A 25341-nucleotide genomic window follows, 5' to 3' on the forward strand; every position below is an offset into this window, starting at 1 on the left:
CACTCATTTTTCAATAAGACACATTGTCATCCTGAACAAAACAAGGGTACTGTTAGCAAAGAAGAAGGGAAGAATCCTATATAATAAAAGCGTAATATGCAAATAGACCAAAAGGTGGAGCTACAGGTTAGCGGGGGGGGGGGGGGGGGGCGGGGGGGGCAGGGCCAGTGAGTGGGAGGTGCCAGGCCAGCCAAGGCGGGTGCCAACAGGCAGAGGGAGGGGCCAGCGATGGGCGGGGGGTGGCTGTGGTGACCGGGGGCGGCTGAGGGGCAATCAGGGGGGTCGCCTCGCCTCCCGCAGAGGGAGGCCAGACTGCAGTTTAGGCCTGCTCCCCGAGGGCTCCTGGACTGCGAGAGGGCACAGGGTGGGCTGAAGGACCCCCTGAGTGCATGAATTTTTGTGCACTGGGCCTCTAGTAGTTGTAGAATAAGTAATTCTTAATATCTGCCAGGCAGGAACTGAAAGTCTACTGTACTGTAACTTCCTTCCAGTTTTTAGACTGATAAACAGGGCTGACAACATAACTTGCAGGGCTCAGTGCAAAATGAAAGTATAGAGCCCCTTATTGAAGAAGCAGAAGAAAAGTGCCATGAAAAGATACTAAAGAAACTCCAAAACTTTTTCCTTACTTTTATATTCTCTCAACTTTTATAGTATTTTTATTTGCTATTTAATGCCATTCAAAGTACAGAAAAATTAAAAATTTAAGTTATTAGCCTGAATTTTACCATACATCTTCAATACATTTTACAATACATTTTACCATACATTTTACAATGCCAGTTTTAAAATGCAAATATAAGAGCATTTAACATGTATGGTCATTGAAATGACACTATTTATATTTCATAGTGTGCACATGTCTGCATTTTATTCTTACCAAAATAGTGCAAATGCTAACAAGTCTAACTCAATTTTTAAAACTTCATTTTTTTAAATTTATTTACATTCTACCAATATTTTCTACCCTTGGCTTACTGATGAGTAAGGAAGACCGAAAGGAAGAGGAATTATGGTTTGCCCTTTCCTTCCGTCATCACTTTAAGTATAAGCGGTTGGTAGCATCTACACCACTTACTGTACTCTCATTGGTTTGCTGGTCTTCTTTATTCACAGGTTATTGTGAACACTTTGTGAGTTGGGATGAAGACTAAAAGGAAGAATAAAATAATAGGTTAGCCCATATTGTTGTAATTTAGGTTAATATAACTTACACTAGATATAAGCTTTCTACATTGAAAGGTACATATCAGTTATTCACTGATGGTTTGAGGTATAGGAGTGGTATAAATTTAAACTCTTAAATTCCCAAGGAAATTTCAAAAGGTCCCACTTATGTGTTATTTACCAATTACATCAACAATCAAGTACATATTATGAACAATCCCTATGGTAAATTTGATGGAGGACATCAACCAATGTAAGATTGTTCCTTCTGTTAAAGGACAGGTACATGTAAGGTATGGGAAGTCAAATCTAAGAAAGTCTAGCTTTGAAGGCATTCAAGTGGTTGTGGTAGAGTTAAGGATATTCAAAGTCTTGCTAAGAAGCACAAAACATGATCCTTATTCTCTGAGGGCATATAATCTAGTTTTATTCATATGTAAAGAACACCAACTGTGAGGCTGTATTGCTAAGTATTAATTGAGTAGAACAAATAAGGGCTATAGAAAGTCACAGGAAGGGCACATTATTACTCTACTACTCATGGAGTAGTCAGGTAAATTGATAGCATAAGACATGAAACATTTGGTAACGTCTAGAAGGTAATTGGAATATGTAATTAAACCTTGGGAGAGAATACTGGGTTAAAGATAGACTTTGGAGTCATTTGCATAGATATGACAGATAAGATTTCCATTAGGAGATATAGAGAGTGAGAAAGAAAGGAAGATTAAAGTCTAAAGAAAATAGTAAGACACTGTGAAAATAAGAACACATATTAAAAAAAATTAAAGTACAGTCATTAAAATAAAATCTTATGGCCTGGTTAATGTAAAGATATTAGCAAATAGTAGATAGTTCTGAGAGAATTATACAGTAGGTAGCATGGAGAAATAGGAAATGAAAAACCCCACATGAATTAAGAAAAATGAAGAGAGAGAAAATTCAGGATATTATCCAACAAGATTTTCAGAAAGAAAGATAAGAAAGAAGAGGGACAAATTTGATGATACAATGGTTGATAATTTTCCAGAATTGATAAAATAATGTCTCAAAGTCAATAATCAGGAGTCTCAAGCAGAATAAATAAAAAGAAGTACATGCTAGGCAGTGAAATTGTACTACTGCAAAGACAAAGGTAAAATCTAGAAATGAATCCTATATAATAAAAGCCTAATATGCTAAGTGTCCAGTCATCCATTCAACCAGTCAAAGTATAATATGCTAATGATATGCTAAGGCCGCTCAACCACTTGCTATGATGTGCACTGACCACCAGGGGGCAGACGCTCCAACCAGTAGGTTAGCTTGCTGCTGGGGTCCAGCTGATTAGGACTGAGTGAGACAGGCTGAACATGCCCTGGAGCCCTCCCACTTCCCTCCCCAGCTGGCCAACCTCCCACATGCCTCCCTGGCCCCAAGCATGCACCAGTAGGGTCCCTCAGTCTGGCCTGCACCCTCTCGCAATCCATGACCCTTCGGGGGATGTTGGAGAGCTGGTTTTGGCCTGATCCCACACGCATAAAAGGCGAATATGCAAATAAACAGTGGAACAACTGATCACTGTGATGCACACTGACCACCAAGGGGCAAATGCTCAATGCAGGAGCTGCCCCCTGGTGGCCAATGCACTCCCACAGAGGTGAGCGCTGCTCAGCCAGAAGCTGGGCTCATGGCTGGCGAGTGCAGCGGCGGTGGCAGGAGTCTCTCCTGCCTCCGTGGCAGCACTAAGGATGTCTGACTGCCAGCTTAGGCCTGCTCCCCACGGGCCTAAGCCATCAGTCGGACATCCCCTGAGGGCTCCCAGACTATGAGAGGGTGCAGGCTGGGCTGAGGGACCCCTGAGTGCACAAATTTTGGCACTGAGCCTCTAGTAAAATATAAAAGACAGATTACCTACAAATAAATAACTATTAAATAGAGCAGCAACAGAGTTCTCAAGAACAATAGTGGAAGCCAGAAGTTAATTAAACAGTAACTTCAAAGAGCTGAGGGGGGAAAGAAATCAATAAATTTAGAATTTAATATGCAACTAAACTATCCCTTAGGAGTTCCCAAATTGGTACTTTTGGACAGACTAAAAAAATTTATCACAAATTGTAATTGAAAGACTAAAATATTCACATCAGTAGTATATATTGTTTAAACATGTATTCATACATATTATACATGTATTCATATGACACCTGTACAATTACATAAGTGGTAAAATGATAAAAGAAAGCATAAAAAAAGAGAAACACCTAATTAAAAATAGTGATTATCTCTGGGATAAGGGAAGAGAATTCATTTGGAGTTTTATTTGGATTACTTAAACTAGTGTGTATGGGCATTCATTATAATATTTTTTAGACTTTTTTGTCTACTTTTAAAAGGGACTAGAGAGCTTTAAAGAAAGTAATGATCTACAGTATTAAATATTGCACCAGAAAATAAGAACAGAAAATTCTGCAGATTTAGATACTGAAAGCCCACTAAATATACTCCAGAGAACTGTTTTCCTGGAGCAGGGAGAATGGAAACATCCTTTCCAGCCTGCCTACATCTGCTTCTGTCATTTTATTTTTTTCTATCACCATTTATCCCCTCTAAGCCTTCATCTACCCCTACCCCTCTCCCCCCAGCAATCACCACACTGCTGTCCTCGTCCATGAGTTTCTCTCTCTCTTATTTCTTTTTTGCTTAATCCCCGCACCTACCCTCCCCCACCCTACCAAAGCTGTCTGCCTGCTATCTATGAGTCTGTCTCTATTTTTCTTGGTAGTTCAGTTTGTTCATTGAATTCCACATGTGAGGGGAATCATATGGTACTTGTCTTTGACTGTGAGTTTCAGTTTTTTAGTCTGTAGAACCAATATATTAACAATGCTTACTTCATATGGTCACTGTGAGGATTAAATGAGGTAATGCATGTAAATGCCTAGCACACACTCAAAAGTGCCAATTATTAGTATAAAAAATACAGGGTTGGGCAAAAGTAGGTTTACAGTTGTTTGTATGGAAAATAATACAATAAGCAATAATAATAGAAGAATAAACTGTAAACATACTTTTGCCATACTCTGTATATAACTTGACAGCAACCACGATAGTCTGAGCTCTAATCATCTATTGTTTTAACTATTGAAATATTTTCCCAATTGGTCCTAATCGTTCTTACATTCACATTCACCGCTTTTCTATTCATTTCACCATAGGAGCCAGTGTTTTTTTAAAACCATATATTTCATCATATATCTCTCCCTGTTTAAATGCTTTAAATGGCTTCCATTTATACCTATGATAAAGTGATAAATCCTGAGTTCTTAACATTGAACTAACTTTAAAAAAAAATAATCCTTACCCAAAGATATTTTTTACTGATTTTAGAGAGAGCAAGGGAATGAGGGAGAGGGAGAGGAAGAAGAAGAGGGAGAAGAAAAGCGGGGGGCGGGGGGGAGGGAAGAGAGAAAAAGAAAGAGCGATATGAAAGAGAAACATTGCTTGTTTGCCTCCCATAAGCACCCCAGCTGGGAAATCAAATCTGTGTGTGCCCTGACCTGGAATGGAACAGGCAACCTTTCAGTGCGTGGGACAATACTCCAACCAACTGAGCCACCCGGCCAGGGCCATTGACCTGCTTAAACAGAAAAAAGTCCCTGCTTATACCTCTCTAAGCTCATCTGGTACTGCTGTCTCCCTGGCAACTATAGACCTACTGTCCTTTTAATTATTTGCTCAACAAACCTTTTTCCACCCTAGGAACTTCATATATATTATTCCCTCTGTCTTAAATACTCATTCCTATTTATTCTTTAGACATTGGTTCACACATCACTTCTTCAGAGACGCCCTTCCTAAAATAAACTCCCTACTAAATTTAGGATTCTCTACTAAAGTGGTTCATAGATTCAAACACAATTTATAATTTTATTAATTTATATAATGATTAGTTTAATAACTTATTCTCCACTAATCTGTGACTCCAAAAGAACAGGGATCATAACTGCTTTTTAAAAATTTTAAGTGCCTAGTACATAGCAGGTACTAAATAATGATTTTGAACAAATAAATGAGTGAGATAATATATATGGAAGCATTTAGTACAGTGCCTGACATAAGCAATACTCATGTTGATTTTACTTTTTAATTAATTAATTAATTAAAAATATATTTTATTGATTTTAGAGAAGAAGGGAGAAGGAGAGACAGATAGAAACATCAATGATGAGAGAGAATCATTGATTGGCTGCCTCCTGCATGCCCCCTATTGGGGATTGAGCCTGCAACCCAGGCATGTGCCCTTGGCCAGAATCGAACCTGGAACCCTTCAGTCCAAGGCTGACACTCTATCCATTGAGCCAAACCAGCTAGGGCTTATTTTTTATTTTAAGCATTTTACATAAGACACTGCCCTTTCATTTAATGCAATGTCTTAGGTTTTAAAAAATGTATGTATTTTAAATGTTTTGGATGGCTATAGTCATTCCACTAGATGTCAGGCTAACCTAAAAAATTAACTGCTATAAAATTGAAGCACTCTGTAATTCCAGTGTTCAGTGGAGCTCTTAATTTCCTCATTTTTAATTTAATGAAGAAAGATACGTTTTTTGATACCTTTGAAATTAAGATTGTGGGTGCTACATGATTGTATATTGAGAACCAAGGATATAATTCTCTTGTGCTGTAGACGGTAATGGAGATTTTGGGTTCTTGGTCAAAGAATTGGACTATCAGTCATAAGATATTTATGAAATATAATAATCTATAATAATAAAAGTGCAATATGCTAATTAGACTAGACATCCTTCTGGACGACCTTTCAGACGAAGCTGGCGCTGCGAGGGAAGCCCAGGTCTCAGGTGCTGGAGGGAAGCTGGTGCCAGTAGCCAGGGGAAGGGAGGCCTACTCTTGCATGAATTTCATGCATCTGGCCTCTAGTGTGATAATAAAGCTGCTGATATTTGCTTAGCACTAAATACGTGTTAGATAACTTGTCAAATGCTTAAATGTTTGATCTGATTTAATCTCAATTAATGTTAGTACAGTACTAAAAGTATCTCAGTAAAATAATCTAAAAAAAGGGAAACATGCAAAATGACTGCAACTCTGCTACTCCCCAAGATATGCCCACCAGCCAATCAGAGTGACTATATGCAAATGAACCCAACCAAGATGGAGGCCGGCAGCCCCAGAGCTGGAGTGAGCAGGAGGCTTGGTTGCCCTGGTGATGGAAGAAGCCAAGCTTCCCGCCTGCCTTGGCCAGTTGTGGTCTCCGCTCAAGGCAACAAAGTTTCAATTATAGAAGATAAATAAATCCCAGATACCTGCTTCAAGCCAGCCTCCAATGGGAGCTTGGGTGGCTGGGGGCCACGGACAGCCTGCAAACAACCATCAGCCGCTCACCCAGGCTGGCCACACCCTCATGGGGTGAGGGTTCCAGCTGGGGGGCTTGGCCAGCCTGCAAACAGCCATCAGACTCTTACCCAGGCAGGCCAGGCACCCCAGGGGGGACCCCCCACCCTGAAGGGGCTTTGGCCAGCCTGCAAACAGCCATCAGCCCCTCACCCAGACTGGCCAGCACCCCAGCAGGAACCCCACCCTGAAGGGTGTGTAGCCAGCTTGAAAACGGCCCTCAGCCCCTCACCCAGGCTGTCCACATGGGGACATGGGGTGAGGGTCTCCTCTGGGGGGCTTGGCCAGTCTGCAAACAGCCATCAGCCTCTCACCCAGACTGGCCAGGCACCCCAGCAGAACCCCCCACCCTGAAGAGGGTGTGGCCAGCCTGAAAACGGGCCCTCAGCCCCTCACCCAGGCTGTCCAGGCACCTCAGTGGGGACCCCCACACTGAGGGGGCTGTGGGCAGCCTGAAAACAGCCATCAGCCCCTCACTCAGGCTAGCCAGGCACCCCAGTGGGGACCCTCACCCTGAAGGGGCTGTGGCCAGCCTGAAAACAGCCATCAGCCCCTCACCCAGGCTGGTCACACCCTCATGGGGTGAGGGTCCTCGTTGGGGGGCTTGGCCAGCCTGCAAACAGCCATCAGCCCTCACCCAGGCTGGCCAGGCAACCTAGCAGGGACCCCCACCCTGAAGGGGCTGTGACCAGCCTGCAAACAGTCATCAGCCACTCACCCACACTGGCCAGGCACCCCAGCAGGACCCCCCACCCTGATCTGGGACACCCATCAGGGAAAACCAGCCCCCACCCATGCACTAGGCCTCTATCCTATATAATAAAAGGGTAATATGCAAATTGACCCTAACAGCAGAACAATTAGGAATGACTGGTCACTGTGACACACACTGACCACCGGGGGCAGAAGCACAATGCAGGAGCTTCCCCCTAGTGGTCTGTGCTTTCCCACAGGGGGAGCTCTGCTCAGCCACAAGCCAGGCTGATGGCTGCCAGTACAGTGGTGGTGGTGGGAGCCTCTCCCACCTTCTCAGCAGTGCTAAGTATTTCCGACTGCAGCTTAGGCCTGCTCCCCGCTGGCAAGTGGACATCCCCAAGGGCTCCCAGGCTGCCAGAGGGATGTCTGACTGCCAGCTTAGTCCCAATCTCCCCGGGGAGCTGGCCTAAACCAGCAAGTGGACATCCCCTCAGGGGTCCCAGATTGCAAGAGGGAACAGGTTGGGCTGAGAAACCCTGTTGAGTGCACATATTTTTGTGCACTGGTCCTCTAGCCTATATATATAAAAGCCTAATATGCAAAGTGTCCTTTTGGAAGTTTGACAAACCAGGAGTTCGATTGCTCGCTATGATGTGTGCTGACCACCATGGGGAGGCGTGGAACAAAGGGTGGCCCTGATCCGCACCTGGCAGCCAGGGAAGGGAGGTCCCAACTGGCAGCTGGCAGCCGCTAGGGATCCTACCCATGCACGAATTTTGTGCACCGGGCCTCTAGTCCTGTGAGATAAGTAGTATTACTAACCTCAAGTTTACTAAAATGTCAAGTTTAAAGAGTTGAAATAGCTGTTTTAAAAACTCTAAAAGAAATAGAGGAACCAAGATGGCGGCATAGGTTAACACCGGAGATTGCTGCCTCGAACAACCAATTCAAGGGTACACCTAAAAGACGGAACAGACATCATCCAGAACCACAGGAAGGCTGGCTGAGTGGAAATTCTACAACTAGGAGAAAAGAGAATATCATACCCAGACTCAGAGGAGGCGCAGTGCTGAAGTGAAATACTCAGGTGCGGAGTGTGCGCATGGAGCGGGCTGGCAGCGGAGGGCGCGGTTGTTGTTTTCAATCGGGAGGGAGTTTCAGACTCTGAGCTCCAGATCCGGGCGAGTCTCTAGGGACCCAGACTCAAACGGGAGAAGCGGACTGTCTGGCTTCGGTCGGAACTCGAAGGCAGCTTTCTCTCCGAGGTTTGCACCAGTTGCTGGGACTCTGTGAGGCAGAGCCCCTAGGGATGGAACTGAGAGCCGCCATAACTGCTCGCTCAGCCCGCCCTGTTTGATCCCGTGCGACCCGCCCCGCCCAAGCCCTGCACAGAGCCATTTGCCAGATAGCCTCAGGCAAAGGCTAGATTAGCACCTCCCCAGAGGACAGAAGTTTTCCCACTGCAGACACAGCTGACTCTTACAGCCAGTTGGCCTGGAGGTCAAATCCCCCCAGTATTAACTACAACAATCAAGGCTTAACTACAAGACTGTGCACAAAGACCACTAGGGGGTGCACCAAGAAAGCATAAAAAAAATGCGGAGACAAACAGGACAAAATTGTCAATGGAAGATATAGAGTTCAGAACCACACTTTTAAGGTCTCTCAAGAACTGTCTAGAAGCTGCCGATAAACTTAATGAGATCTACAAGAAATCTAATGAGACCCTCGATGTTATGATAAAGAACCAACTAGAAATTAAGCATACACTGACTGAAATAAAGAATACTATACAGACTCCCAACAGCAGACCAGAGGAGCGCAAGAATCAAATCAAAGATTTGAAATGCGAAGAAGCAAAAAACACCCAACTGGAAAAGCAAAATGAAAAAAGAATCTGAAAATCGAAGATAGTGTAAGGAGCCTCTGGGACAGCTTCAAACGTACCAACATCAGAATTATAGGGGTGCCAGAAGATGAGAGAGACCAAGATGTTGAAAACCTATTTGAAGAAATAATGACAGAAAACTTCCCCTACCTGGTGAAAGAAATAGACTTACAGGTCCAGGAAGTGCAGAGAACCCCAAACAAAAGGAATCCAAAGAGGATCACACCAAGACACATCATAATTAAAATGCCAAGAGCAAAAGACAAAGAGAGAATCTAGAAGCAGCAAGAGAAAGAAACTCAGTTACCTACAAGGGAGTACCCATACGACTATCAGCTGATTTCTCAACAGAAACTTTGCAGGCCAGAAGGGAATGGCAAGAAATATTCAAAGTGATGAATACCAAGAACCTACAACCAAGATTACTTTATCCAGCAAAGCTATCATTCAGACTGAAGGTCAGATAAAGATCTTCACAGATAAGGAAAAGCTAAAGGAGTTCATCACCACCAAACCAGTATTATATGAAATGCTGAAAGGTATCCTTTAAGAAGAGGAAGAAGAAGAAAAAGGTAAAGATACAAATTATGAACAACAAACATGCATCTATCAACAAGTGAATCTAAGAATCAAGTGAACAAATAATCTGGTGATCATAATAGAATCAGGGACATAGAAAGGGAATGGACTGACTATTCTTGGTGGGGAAAGGGGTGTGGGAGATGCGGGAAGAGACTGGACAGAAATTGTGCACCTATGGATGAGGACAGTGGGTGGGGAGTGAGGGCGGAGGGTGGGGCGGGAACTGGGAGGAGGGGAGTTAGGAACAAATGTAATAATCTGAACAATAAAGATTTAATTAAAAAAAAAAAGAAATAGCATAACATATCACAATTATCCTATATAATAAAAGCCTAATATGCAAATCGACTGAACGGCAGAATGACTGGTGGAATGACCTGTTGCTATGACGTGCACTGACTACCAGGGAGCAGACGCTCAATGGAGGAGCTGCCCCCCGCCCGCAGGCCCCAGGCCAACCAAAGTGGGTGCCAGCAGGGACGCCCCGATCACCCTGCTTGTCACCCCACAGATTGGCCCTGATCGTCGACCAGGCCTAGGGACCCTACCTATGCATGAATTTCATGCACTGGGCCTCTATTTATAAAAATAAATTTAAAGTATTTTAATAATGGGGGACTTGTCAACTCACTGCCACTTGGAACTCAGGGTTTTGTTTATGTGACAGCTAAATTAATGATGTTGTTTAGTAGAAGGGATTAAGATGGTGGTGGAAAGAGCATAGATTTGGAATTGGGTACACCTGGGCTTGCATCTCAGTATCACCATTTACTAGCTTTAGTCTGATTAGGGGCAAGTTATTACATATTTTTGAGCCTTAATTCTCTATTAGTTAAGTGGAGATGTAATAAAATTCCTGCCTCACAGTGCTGAAGTAAAGGTTAAATGGGAAAATATATGGAAAGTGCCAACTATAGTGCCTGGCATATAGTAAATTATAGTTCAATAAATCATAGGTTTTTTTTTTATTACTTTTGTTATAAATGTCTCAGTCTAAGAAAATCATTAATTTTGTGAATACTATGGGTAAAAAAACTCATATTTTGATCATGGTAGATGAATATGCAAAATAGCAATGTCACATTCATACTTTAATGACTTAAAATTTCTCTATAGACTGTTTATGTACAAAGATTAATTAACTTTCAAAATTTGAGAGAATATTTCCATTGAGGAGCTAAGAATTAAGACTATATAACTCATACTTAGTCAACATTTTTCAATTACCTTTGGTACTTGGTTATGATAATAAAGGAAGTAGAGAGAGAAGAGTTTCACTCTTTTTTCCATATTTATTAGTACTTACAATTTATTAATAGTAATACATCACTTCTTACATAGATCTTTTTAATAGCCTTCAAAATCATCTCTCTGTTTCAGTCTCCTTTACACAAGTTTGAAAGATGAATACTTCTCAGAGCACAGCTCAAACCATATCACGACTTGCTCAAGCTTCTGCAGCCTCCATATGTTTCTCCCCTTTTTAATATGATATGCTCTTGCATATATCCAGAGCGGGATCAAGATATGTGGGCACACAAACTAATGTCCCCAATATAATTTGATATTTCAAAATTATTTATAAACTTATTTAATGGGTTTGGAGGGAATATATTTTTCTTTTACACTTTAAGAATTTTTTCTGGAGTTTAACCTACTTTATTCTTTTTTAAAAAAGATTTAAATTCTTTATTGTTTAAAGTATTACACGAGTCTCCTTTTCCTCCCATTGACCTCTCCTCAGCCGCATCCACCACCTAGCACATGCCCTCACCCCCCCCCCCCCCCACACACACACTGTCTGTGTCTATTGGTTATCCTCATATGCATGCATACAAGTACAAGTCCTTCGGTTGATCAAGTCTTACTCCCTCTGCCCCCACCTTCCCTCATAGGTTGTGCAGTCTATTTGATGCTTCTATGACTCTGGTTCTATTTTTATTCATCAGTTTATGTTGTTCATTATATTCCACAAATGAGTGAGATCATGTGATATTTATCTTTCTCTGACTGACTTATTTTACTTACCATAATGTTCTCCAGTTCTCCAGATTATGATAATCAAATAAGATAATCCATGAACAATGTTTGCTTAATGACTGCCCAATAGGAAATGCCATCAGCATCACTACCACCACCACCACCACCACCATCATCATCTCCATTACTATTAGCAACAGAATCAGGATCACCCTATGTAGGACAGCCATTCTGACACTTAGACCAGAGGAGGGACTATTGGAATTAGAGGAAGGGATAAGGGATAGATAATAATGCTGTTGCAAATGGTAAGAATTTCTTATTTTTTAAAGCAGTGTAGTATTCCATTGTGTAGATGTACCACTATTTTCTAATCCACTCATCTGTTGATGGGCACTGAGGCTGTTTCCAAATCTTAGCTATGGTGAATCGTGCTGCTATGAACATAGGGGTGCACATATCCTTTCTGATTGGTGTTTTTGTTTTCTTGGGATATATTCCTAGAAGTGGGATCACTGGGTCAAATGGGAGTTCTATTTTTAATGTTTTGAGGAAACTATACTGTTTTCCACAGTGGCTGCACCAGTCTTCATTCCCACCAGCAGTGCATGAGGGTTTCTTTTTTTCCACATCCTCGCCAGCACCTGTTGTTGATTTGTTGATGATAGCCATTCTGACAGGTGTGAGATGGTAACTCATTATTGTTTTGATTTGCATCTCTTGGATGGTTAATGACTTTGAGCATGTTTTCATATGTCTCTTGGACTTCCATATGTCCTCTTTCCCAAAGTGTCTATTTAGGTTCTTTGCCCATTTTTTGATTGGATTGTTTATCTTCCTTTTGTTATGTTGTATGAGTTCTCTGTAAATTTTGGAGATTAAACCCTTATCAGTGATAACATTGGCAAATATGTTCTTCCATGCAGTGGAATTTCTTGTTGTTTTGTTGATGGTTTCTTTTGCTGTGCCTAAGCTTTTTATTCTGATGTAGTACCATTTGTTTATTTTCTCCTTAGTTTCCATTGCCCTAGGAGCAGTATTGGTAAAGATATTGCTATGACAAATGTCTGCTATTTTGCTGCCTATGTATTTTTCTAAGATTTTTAGTGGTTTCCCATCTTATGTTTAAGTCCTTTATCCATTTTGAGTTTATTTTTGTGAATGGTGTAAGTTCATGATCTAGTTTCATTTTTTTTGCATGTATCCATCTAATTTTCCCAACACCATTTATTGAATAGGTTATCTTGACTCCATTGTATGCTGTTGCCTCCTTTGTCAAATATTAATTGAGCATCATGGCTTGGGTTGAGTTTTGGGTTCTCTGTTCTGTTCCATTGGTCTATATGTCTGTTCTTGTGCCAGTACCAGGAATTTTTGAGAACAGTGGGTTTGTAGTATAGCTTGATATCTGGTATTGTGATCCCTCCAACTTTGTTCTTTCTCAAGATTGCTGGAGCTATTCAGGGTCTTTTTTTATTCCAGATGAATTTTTGGAGAATTTGTGGTCTTTGTAGTATGTTGTTGGTATTTTACTGGGGATTACATTCAATCTATAGATTGCTTTGGGTAGTATGGACATTTTAATGATATTGATTCTACCAATTAATGAACACGGTATAGTCTTCCATTAGTTATGTCTTCCTCTATCTCTTTTTTCAGCGTCCTATAATTTTCTGTGTACAGGTCCTTTACTTCCATGGTTAAATTTATTCCTATGTGTCTTAATTTTTTTGTTGCAAAGGTAAACAGGATTTTTTTTTTTAGTTTCTCTTCCTATGAGTACATTATTAGTGTATAAAAAAGCCATAGATTTCTGGATGTTAATTTTGTATCCTGCTACATTTCCAAATTCATTTATTAATTCTAGTAGTTTTTTGATGGAGTCTTTAGGGTTTTCTATGTACAATATCATGTCATCTGTGAATAATGACAATTTTACGTCTTCTTTTCCAATTTGGATGTGTTTATTTCTCCTTCTTCTCTGATCTCTATGGCTAGCACTGTCAGTACTATGTTGAACAGGAGCAGTGAAAGTGGGCATCCCTGTCTTGTTCCTGTTCTTAGGGGAAATGGTTTTAGTTTTTGCCCATGAGTATGATGTTGGCTGTAGGTTTGTCATATAGGGCTTTTATTATGTTGAGGTATGATCCCTCTAGTTCCACTTTGCTGAAAGTTTTTATTTTTTTATTTTTATTTTATTTATTTATTTTTTTAAATATATTTTTTATTGATTAAGATACTACATATGTGTCCTTATCCCCACGTTACCCCCTCCCCCCCTCCCCCCGCTCATGCCATCACCCCCCCGTTGTCCGTGTCCATTGGTTGGGCCTATATGCTTGCATATAAGTCCTTTGGTTGATCTTTCCCCCTTACCCCCACCCTCCCCTACCTTTCCTCCAAGGCCCAACAGTCCAATCAATGCCTCTCCATCTCTGGATCAGTCCTTGTTCATCAGTTTATGTTGTTCATTATATTCCACAAATGAATGAGATCATGTGGTATTTATCCGCTCTCCAGTTCCATCCATGCTGTGGCAAATGGTAAGAGTTCCTTTTTCTTCTTCCTCTTCTTAAAGAATACCTTTCAGCATTTCATATAATGATGGTTTGGTGGTGATGAACTCCTTTAGCTTTTTCTTATCTGTGAAGCTCTTTATCTGACCTTCTATTCTGAATGATAGCTTTGCTGGATAAAGTAATCTTGGTTGTAGGTTCTTGGTATTCATCACTTTGAATATTTCTTGCCACTCTCTTCTGGCCTGCATGGTTTCTGTTGAGAAATCAGCTGATAGTCGTATGGGTACTCCATTGTAGGTAACTGACTTTTTTTCTCTTGCTGCTTCTAGATTCTCTCTTTGTCTTTTGCTCTTGGCATTTTAATTATGATGTGTCTTGGTGTGGTCCTCTTTGGATTCCTTTTGTTTGGGGTTCTCTGCGCTTCCTGGACTTGTAAGTCTATTTCTTTCACCAGGTAGGGGAAGTTTTCTGTCATTATTTCTTCAAATAGGTTTTCAATATCTTGCCCTCTCTCTTCTTCTGGCACCCCTATAATTCTGATGTTGGTACGCTTGAAGTTGTCCTAGAGGCTCCTTACACTATCTTCATATTTTTGGATTCTTTTTTCTTTTTGCTTATTCGGTTGGGTATTTTTTGTTTCTTCGTATTTCAAATCTTTGACTTGACTCTTGGGATCCTCTTGTCTGCTGTTGGATCTCTGTATATTATTCTTTATTTCAGTCAGTGTATGCTTAATTTCCAGTTGGTCTTTTTTCATATCCTCCAGGGTCTCACTAAATTTATCGGCGGTTTCCATAAAATTCTTGAAAAACCTTATAAACGTGGTTTTGAACTCTATATCCAGTTGTTTGCTTTCCTCCATTTCTGTCATTTGTGACCTGTTTCTTTATCTCCGCATTTTTTATGCTTCTCTGTGTTGGTAGAGTGGTTTTGTGTGCTAGGTGTTCTATAGGGCCCAGTGGCTCAGCATCCCCAGTTACCTGAGGTGGACACTCTGGTGCACCCCCTTGTGGGCTTTGTGCACAGTCTTGTTGTAGTTATGCATTGATTGTTGTAGGTATCACTGGGAGGAATTGACCTCCAGGCCAATTGGCAGAGAGAATCAGCTGTGTCTGCAGTGGGAAAACTTCTGTGCTGAAGACACCCTTCTGGGGCAAGACTTGCTTCAGTGGGGCTTTGGTGCTCACTGAATCTGCCCCCTGAGTGTGTCCCTTATGGATCTGAGGAGTTGTAATCTGGATGGTCCCACTCTCACCACTGGGTACACTGGCTCTTGAATCTAAGGAGGTGCTAATTTAGTCTCTGCCTGAGGTTACCCAGCAGGAGCTATGAAAAGATCTGCAGATTCCCCTTCCTTTTTAGGAGTTTGGAAGTGCCCAGATGAGGCCCAGCTGTGATGCAATGCAAGCTGCTGTGGGGCCTTGGGCCTTCTCTTGGAAGTTCTGGGTGTGTCTGGCCCAGCTGTAATTTGTTAGGTAATTTTCAGGTTGCAAAGGGCCAGGGCATTCATATGCAAAAGCCTCTGCTGCAGCCTGGGTGGGGCGGGGTCTCAAGGAATCATTAGGGCGGAGCAAGCAGCTATGGCAGATCCTCAGCCCTGCCCTAAGGGGCCGCGCATCTCAGTGTCCCGGTAATTTAATTGCTGCAAGCACCGCTGAGGGAAAGCCACCCTCGAGTTCCGAGTTCTGCCCGCTGCCAGACAGTCCAGTTTCTCCCTGTATGAGTCCTGGGTCCCCAGAGATTTCCCGGAACTGGAGTTCAGAGCAGTCGGGAGCTTGTGACTCCCTCCCGATTCAAAAAGACAGCCGTGTCCTCAGGTACCAGCCCCTTTCCGCGCACGCTCAAGCCTCCGTACCTTTCCACTTTACTTCCGCAGCTCCTGACTCTCAGTGTGCTTTTCTCTTTCCTTCTAGTTGTAGAATTTCCACTCATCCAGCCTTTCTGTAATTCTGGATGATGTCTGTTTTGTCTTTTTGTTGTATTTTTGAAGTTGTTGTAGGAGGCAGCAATTTCGGTGTTTACCTATGCTGCCATCTTGGTTTCTCCTCTTCGATTTCAGTCTTCTTAAATTCAGAGAGACTTTGCCTGTGGCCCAGTATGTGGTCTATCTTTGAAAATGTCTCATGTGCACTTGAGAAGAATGTATATTCTGTAGCTTTGGGGTGAAATGTTCTAAAGATGTCAATTATTTCAGTCCATGTATGCTTAATTTCTAGTTGGTTCTTTATCATAACATCGAGGGTCTCATTAGTTTTCTTGAGTATCTCACTACATTTATCGGCGGCTTCTAGACAGTTCTTAAGAGACCTTAAAAGTGTGGTTCTGAACTCAATATCCTCCATTGACAGTTTTGTCCTGTTTCTTTGTCTCCGCATTTTTTTATGCTTTCTTGGTGCACCCCCTAGTGGTCTTTGTGCGCAGTCTTGTTGTAGTTAAGCCTTGATTGTTGTCGGCAATCCCGGGGGTGATTTGGCCTCCAGGCTAACTGGCTATGAGAGTCTGCTGTGTCTGCAATGGGAGAGCTTCTGTGCTGGATCTCTAGGGCGGTGCTAATCTAGCGTTTGCCTGAGGCTATCCGGCAAATGGCTCTGTGCAGGGCTTGGGCGGGGTGGGTCCCCGGGGATCTACAGGGCGGGCTGGAGTGAGCAGTTATGGCTGCTCTCAGCTCTGTCCCTAGGGGCTCTGCCTCACAGAGTCCTAGCAACCGCTGCAAACCTCGGAGAGAAAGCTGCCTTCAAGTTCCAAACGAAGCCAGACAGTCTCGCTTCTCCCGTTTGAGTCTGGGTCCCTAGAGACTCGCCCGGATCTGGAGCTCAGAGTCTGAAACTCCCTCCCGATTGAAAACAACAACCGCGCCCTCCGCTGCCAGCCCGCTCCGCGTGCACTCCGCACCTGAGTATTTCACTTCAGCACTGCGCCTCCTCTGAGTCTGGGTATGATATTCTCTTTCCTCCTAGTTGTAGAATTTCCACTCAGCCAGCCTTCCTGTGGTTCTGAATGATGTCCGTTCCGTCGTTTAGTTGTTTTCTGAAGTGGTTGTTCGAGGCAGCAATCTCCGGCGTTAACCTATGCCGCCATCTTGGTTTCTCAATTTGATAATCTAATGGGAGATCCCTTGTAGGTAACTTTCTGTCTCTTTCTTGCAGCCTTTAAGATTCTCTCTTTGTCATTAATGTTTGCCATTGTAATTATGATGTGTTTTGGTGTGGGTCTTTTCAGGTTCATCTTGTTTGAGATTCTCCATGCTTGTGTGACTTTTCTTCCCCAAATTAGGGAAGTTTTCTGACATTATTTCTTCAAATAGGTTTTCTAACGCTGTTCCTCTTTTTGTCGTTCTGGCACCCCTATTATATGTATGTTGCTTCATTTCATGTTGTCCCAAAGCTCCCTTAGGCTCTCTTCCTGTCTTTTGATTATTTTCCAATTGAAGTTCAGATTGGGTGTGTTTTGTTTCCCTGTCTTCTAATTCACTAATTTGGTCCTCTGCTTCTCCCAATCTACTGTTGAAAGCTTCCATAGTGTTTTTTATTGTAGCTATATCAGTCTTTATTTCCTTTTGATCTTGCATAGGTTGTTGATTTTCTCCTCCATCCGGTTTATGAACTGTATGACCCTTATTCTGAATTTTTTTTTGACATATTGCACACCTTCATTTCATTTAGTTAATTTTCTGGTAATGCCTTATTTTCTTTCGTTTGGGGGTTGTTCTTCTATCTCCCCATTTTTGCTCTCACCAAAGGATCTAGGTTTCTATTCATGTAGGGCCTGTGGTTACAGCTGTAGGCTTGGTGATGGGTCACACAGGTGTGATGGCAACTGCTCCTCGGGCGGTCTTGACTGCTGCTGCTTGCGCGGCTTTTTGCACAGTCTCTGGCCATGGCTGCTCCTTGGGCTTTTGCAGGTGGTGCTTGCTCCTTGGGCGGTCATGGTGGCTCAAGAAATTTTTAAAATTCAGGAAATACAAAGAATAGTATAACAGTAGTATAACAATACTGTTATTCCTCTGATATATGTTAATTTGTATCATACTTTGAAGGAAACATGACTGTTTAAGTTTAAGCCCTAAGGAACTAAACCAACATCCCTTTCACCTTTCTACCCACTCTGAAGTGTCCTCTAGGAAGAATTTAATGTGTTTCCTATTCAAATGATTTTAAAAATAGTTTTACTTATCTGTGCCTACAAAGTAATTTGTATGTTTTTTGTGGTTTTAATTTACACATGATATCATACTGTAACTAGCACTGGCAGTTTTGGTTAATATTATATATTCAAAATCTGTTTATTATAGATATAGATAGATATAATCTGTTTCTTTTAGCTGTTGTGTAGCCCATCTCATGAATACACCACATTTTATTTGTCAAGTCTCCTACAGCTGGACAGTTAGGATTATTTCCTGTTTCCACTCTTAAAAACTATGCTGAATGTTTTCATAAATCCCAGAACACAAATATAAGTTTCTCTAAGGGATCTACCTTTAAATGCATGAAATTTTTTTATTTTACTAAATACAACCAAATGTTTTTGCAGAAAGTCCTTATTTTCTTTCATTTTCATCACAATTTGGTAGATATTATCTTTTTATTTTTTTAATCTGCTATTCTCTGGTTACTTTTAAGATTAAGAATCTTTTCCTAATGTGATTGGCCTTTTAATTTTTCTTGGCTGTTTATCTTCTTTGCCCATTTTTTGTGTGAGTTGTTAATATTCCCTCCCCCCCCTTTTTTATTTTTATTTTTATTTTTAAAAATATATTTTATTGATTTTTTACAGAGAGGAAGGGAGAAAGATAGAGAGTTAGAAACATCGATGATGAGAGAAACATCGATCAGCTGCCTCCTGCACATCTCCTACTAGGGATGTGCCCGCAACCCAGGTACATGCCCTTGACCGGAATCGAACCTGGGACCTTTCAGTCCGCAGGCCGATGCTCTATCCACCGAGCCAAACCAGTTTCGGCGACCCCCCTTTTTTATTGAGTCTGAAAACATCTGCTTCCTATTTGTCATGAACTTTTAGTCTTTAATTTTTTTCATTAAGCTATCTTGAATTTATATGTAATCAAAATTCAAAGAATTGAAATCATAATATTGAGTATTTAAAAACATGAATGTGATGAATTTCTTTGTTTTGTTTGATCTTTTAAAATGTACTTCAGTAATATTTTTAGTTTTCTGCATTTTTGTTTAGATTTTTTCCTAGGTATTTTATAGTTTTATTCCTATTGTGAATGAGAATTTTCAAAATGACTATTTCTAATTTATTTGCTTATAAACAGGAACTTTATTGAATTTCATATTCATATTGTTTTGCTTACATCTCTCAAGATTTTCTATGAAGATGAAGAAAATAAAGACAATTTTGTCAGTTTATATCACTCATTCAATATCTGGTCTTTTTACTTTGGTTAGGGCCTCCAGCAAAATATTGGCTAGTCACAATGCTAGCAGGTATCTTGGGGCATTCCTGACTATAATGGAAATACTTCTAATGTTTCCTATAAATTATGATGCTTGGTACAGAATTGTCTAGGTAGTCCTTAAAGTTTTGTTTAAATCCCAGTTCTTCACATTTTTCTTTAAAAAAAAATTGTGAATAGTAACTTGAATATATCAAATGACTTTTCTGCATCTATTGAGATACTCATTTTTCTCCTTTAATTTGTTAATATGGTGAATTGTAATGACAGAGTTTCTTTCGTTATTATTGTTTAGTTTTATTATTGCTAGTTATTTCATTTGAAACTCAATAAACAATCCTCCTCAATAGATGGTACACTATCATCATTGTTCCATGGCTCCTGTATTGTACCATTTTACACATTTTTTTTTAAACTATAATATTTATTATAAGAGATTAACAATTTTGGAAAAGGGGAAAATATGTCTATATGCACATAATTTTTTAAAAGTCTGAAACACTATTCCCCAATTTTACTGCATGGCACCTCTGAAGAGTGGGGTTATGAGTAGTTTTTTTACAAAGACATATTTTTTAAGTAGATGAGAAATTGACACATGTTCATTTTCTTCTCTCTCTCTCTCGCTCTCTCTTGCTCTCGCTCTCCCTCTCTCTCTTCCCCTCTTCCTCTCCCTCTTCCTCGACCTCTCTCTCTCAAAATCTCAAATGTATCTTTCTGTTTTCTGGATCCTAAGTCTGATGGGTTCAGGTAAATCCCCTTCTTAGCCCCACAAGAAAGTACAGCACAGTCTACGCCCCCCGCCCCCCACAGAAGAACCATGTTTGAAGTCCATTATTACTTCTTAGTATTCTGACTTGAATGAGATGATGCATTTAGAGAGGAAATATTTTTTAAATTTAACTTTATGGGGCGACATCTTTAAAAGATGATTGATTTCTTTGCATGCAGTCGGACACTGTGTAGACCCTCTGAGTAATGAAGATGTGGAGGTGAGAGAGAAGTCACTCAAAAAAGAAATCTTTGTAAGATTTCTGGGGTAGAGCAAGCAGAGGTCTTTTTTATTCAGCCTCAAGACAAGTGAGACTCCTTTTGTGTCACTTTTTGCTACAAACCCCCAAATTAAAGTTTGAATTATAAATCCCCAAGTTTTTAGGAATAACCCAGTCAGATTTTCCTCCAAAATTTCCAAATATTTACCAAAAACCACTTCATAGTTTCCTCTCTTCTCAAACTTCCAACTTGAGTTCTTCCAACAGGTGTAGCTTTACCCTTGTCTCTGAGGTTTTTAACAATCATCTATCCTGCCTTTTCTCTCCAGTTTCCTTGTGTCTTCCTATACATCCAGGTTTCACCCACCATTCATTGCACTGTGTGACCTGCCATGTACATCAGCGTCCCTGGGGATGAGGAGCTAAAAAATGATGGCTACTCTGAAATGATGCCCAAGATACTACCTTCTTGATTTGCCCCTAAATGCACCCCAGACTGAACTTGTGTTGACTTTTTTTTTTTTTTTTAATTTCTTAAAGTATTCATTTTACACATTTTTATTTTTACTATCCACAGCCCAATTCCATTTCTCCTGCCCTCAAAGGCTTTTACTTTAATGTGTTTGTTATGTATCTTGGTAAAATAAAGTATTATTTTGTGTGTGCATCTATGTATGAATTTATGTAAGTGTTGTTGTCTTACAGCTCTTACTTTGTTTCAATCTTTTTCACTCAACACTACATGTTTAAGATAGCTTTATATGTATACTAGAGGCCCAGTGCATGAACTCATGCACGGGTGAGGTCCAGCCGGCCTGGCCCAAGTCAGCGGATTAATCAGGGCCAGGCCGATCAGGGCTGGGCCTGCTGGGGGGAGGGGCCTCGGGTGATTGGCTGGTGGGCCCCACTCCTGATTGGGGTAGGGGGGGCCGATTGGCGGTGGGACCGGCTGTAGGGAGGGGCTGTGGGCCAGCCAGCCCTGCCTCTGAATGGGGTGAGGGAGGGCTGATCTGGGGTCAGTGGCCAGGGGAGGGGCTCTGGAAGGTTGGTTGGCCAGCTCAACCCCCGATTGGTGTGGGGGGACCAATCGGGGGTAGAGCTGGCTGTGGGGAGGGGCCACGGGCCGATCGGGGTTGGGGTCAGCCACGAGGAGGGGCTAGCCACGAGGAGGGGCTGTGGGTGGTGGGCTGGCAGGCCCTGCCCCTGAATGGGGTTGGGGGGGGCAATCAGGGGCCAGCAGCTGGGGGGAGGAGCCACAGGTGGTTGGCCAGCTGGCCCTGCCCCTGATTGGGGTGGGGGGCCAATCTGAGGTGGGGCCGGGTCGGGGAAGGGGCTGCGGGCCGATTGGCGTGTTAGGGGCCCATCACATGCATGGCCAGTTGGGAGGTTGGCTGGCTGCCCCACCTTTGATGGGGTGGGAGAGGCCAATCAGGGGCAAGGCCAGCTGCGGGGACGAGCCATGGGAGGTTGGCTGGCTGGCCTCACCCCAGGATAAGTCCGGTTGGCTGGATGAAGTGGGCATCATAGCAACTGGTTGATATGGTCATTACAGCCACTGGCTTTTTATATAAATAGATTCTATATTGCTTCTAAGTGTAGTATAGTATTTTAGATTATATAACTACTAGAGGCCCGGTGCATGGATTCATGCACATGGAAAGGAAATTAATTAGAAGGTGGCCGGCAGGGTGGGACTGGGTGAGACAGGCCGGACACACCCTGGAGTCAACCTCCCTCATTCCCTCCCTGGCCGGCTGCACCTGGGGCGGTGCGAGGGCTTGAAGGATGTCTGCGGAGTGAGCGGGGTCCCTCCAGCAGGTTGGGTCCCTCGGCCTGGCCTGTGGGGGATCAGGCCGAAACCAGCAGTCTGACATCCCCTGAGGGGTCCCAAAGAGTGAGAGAGCACTCTGCAAAGTTGCTGTTGAGCAGCAACCCTGCATTGAGTGTTGCCCCTGGTTGTCAGTGCACGTCATATCTACCAGCTGGTCAGCCAGTCACTTAGCCTTTTATATATATAGATTGTATTTGCTTATCTATTTCTCTTTTTTCTCATTTTTGTATAGAAGTTCTCAGATTACTGTTCAGCTCTACAGAGGATTACTGACTAGTTATGAAGAAACCCCACTATAGTCAATAGAATTGGTGCTTAAAATCCTCATTAATATGCTCTCTCTCTGAAGTGGCAAGAAAGCATTGTGCCATGTGGAAGAATTTCCTCACAGCACATGTTGGTGTTCATGATCAGTCTGAATTTTTGTTGAATTGTACTGTATTCCAAATATATTAATATTTTTTATTGAATCTATCAGGGTTACATTGATAAAAAAATTATGTAGGTTTCAGGTACACAGCTCTACAGTACATCACCTGTATATTGTATGATTTGTTCAACACTCCAAGTCAAGTCTCCTTCCGTTACCATTTATCCCACCTTTACCCTCTTTTTCTTATCTATTTCTATAGCTATGGAAACCTAAAGTAAATTTCAGCTTCCTACAACTACAAATAACACTGTGTTAAAGAGCCTCATTCAAGTTGCTTTTTTATTTATGTGCTAGTTTCTTTGATGTATATCCCCAGGTGTGTGATTGTTGGAGGATGGGACAATATGTATATTGAATTAATAAAATACCATCAAATTATTTTTCATAATACTGCTTCAAGTTATACTCCTGCCAGTAGAGGATGCAGAATATTTTTTTCTCTACTTTCTTATTTACAATTTATGTTATCTGATGTCTAAATGTTATTAATCTGTGTATCTCAATGTTGTGGCAATTGTCATTTCGCTGATTTGGTGTACATCTCTAATTTCTACACTTATTTGCCAGTGGGCTTCCCTTTAAATGATTTGCCTACTTATATCCTTTGCCTGTTTTCCTGTTGTTTCCTTTGTCTTATCCATTTGCAGCCATTCTTTATACATGCCATATATTAATTCCTTACCAGGTTTTGAACATTGTAAATCTCTTCTCTGGTCTGTCAAGTGTTAATTTTTCCTATAATTTTCTATGTGGGCAGAAGTTCTCAATTCCAATGTATATGAACCCAGAGGAATTGGTGGTTTTTCTTTCAGCACTTTAAATATGTCACTCCACCTTCTTCTTGTTTATATGGTTTCTGAAGAAAAGTTTTCTGTAATTCTTATTTTTGTTCCTGGAGTTTTTAATTCTCAAGCTCAGCCACATGGAGCCTCTAGCAAATCATCGTTTGTAGCTTGAACTCCTATTGGCACTGGCTTCATTTGCAGACTTCTGATCATGGTAAGCTGTGATTCTCTGTATTTGCCTGACCCTCTAATTTGGGGGGCAGCAGGTTGTGGTGTGACCTTAATTCTCCGATGGATCTAAAAAGAATTGTTGATTTTCAGTTTTCAGAGTTTTCCCTTGTTGTGAGGATGGGAATGATGATTTTGAGGGTCTTTACATTTCAGATTGGCTCTATTGATTTTTATAAATTGATCTGTGTCTGGTAACTTTGCCAGAATTTTTCTTTAGTTTTCATTATTTGTTAATTTTATTTCATTTTCTATGTCACCTGCAAATAGTTTTGTAACATTCTTCCTTATTATTGTATCTTCTATTTTTTCCCTTACTGCATAGGAATATCAGTTTCCTCAGTGACTGCTAAAGCTCTAGAAATCATTTCTTAGTATAGTGTCCATGTATATGAGAATAGATTATCTTCTGAACTTGTGAGACTTTCATAATCAACAGTATTTTAAAAACTGATTTACAGACTCTTAGTGATTTATTTTCCTAGAAATTTAGAATTCTCCTTCTTTGGTATCTGATTTCTCATCCCTACTTGAAGATTTAATGCCCTTTTTTCATTTTTAAATGATAGAGTTTGGACATTAAGGTTCATAATATCAAATTAATGAAGTTTTCAAAGGTTTCATTTTTAATGAAGAATGGTGGTTGAATTGTAATATACTTTTACACATGTATTGAGATGATAATATAATCCCTTTTAATCTATGAATGTGGTGAATTACATCAACTTTCTAACATTAAATGATTTTTGAATTCTTGGGATAAATCCAACTTGTCAAAATATATTATTTTTTGTAATATATTCTTCTGGATTTAATTTTTTAATGTTTTATGATTTTTTCTGACTTTAAAGATACATCTATATGTTCCTCCTTTCAGACATTCAAAGAGTTTTTGAAATCTTCCTGCCTGTAAACAAATGATTTTCCTCTAACTGTCACTGTTTGTTCCTCTGTCTCTGTCTCTCAGAAAAAAAAAATCACATTATTACTTTATTAATTGTTTAATTTTAATTTTATCAGATGGTTTACAAATTCTGAAGATATGTTCTGAGTTGATTCAGATCACTGTTATTAACTGGTTAGTTTTCATTATATCAGGTCCTCATAAAGTACATATCATACTTTGTGGATATTTTTAATGTAATGGATCAAATTTGGAATTTGTTGATGCTATAACAATATTCATTACTTTGTTTAACAAATATTTATTGAATATTTACAATGCATTGAGTACTATTCTAGATACTGAGGATATAGCAGTGAAAAAAAATTTCTGCCCTGATGGAACATTTTGGTGATACTCTTAGGACCTAATAATATAAACAGGACTTCTTGTGATGTTACAAAATTTATACAAAAAAAACATTCTTTCAATCAAATAGTCATTTCATGTTAGAGTCATAACTTTGAGATACCACTTTTAATCA

At 40.9% G+C, this 25341-nt stretch overlaps 1 protein-coding gene across 1 annotated transcript in view; it reads left to right on the top strand.

The window, feature by feature from the left end:
• ODF2L (outer dense fiber of sperm tails 2 like) overlaps positions 1-25341 on the top strand; it is a 355423-nt gene that overhangs the window by 15219 nt on the left and 314863 nt on the right. The window lies entirely within an intron of this gene.

Source organism: Myotis nattereri (assembly GCF_964212035.1).
Source record: "Myotis nattereri genome assembly, chromosome: 3".
NCBI classification, from domain to species: domain Eukaryota; kingdom Metazoa; phylum Chordata; class Mammalia; order Chiroptera; family Vespertilionidae; genus Myotis; species Myotis nattereri.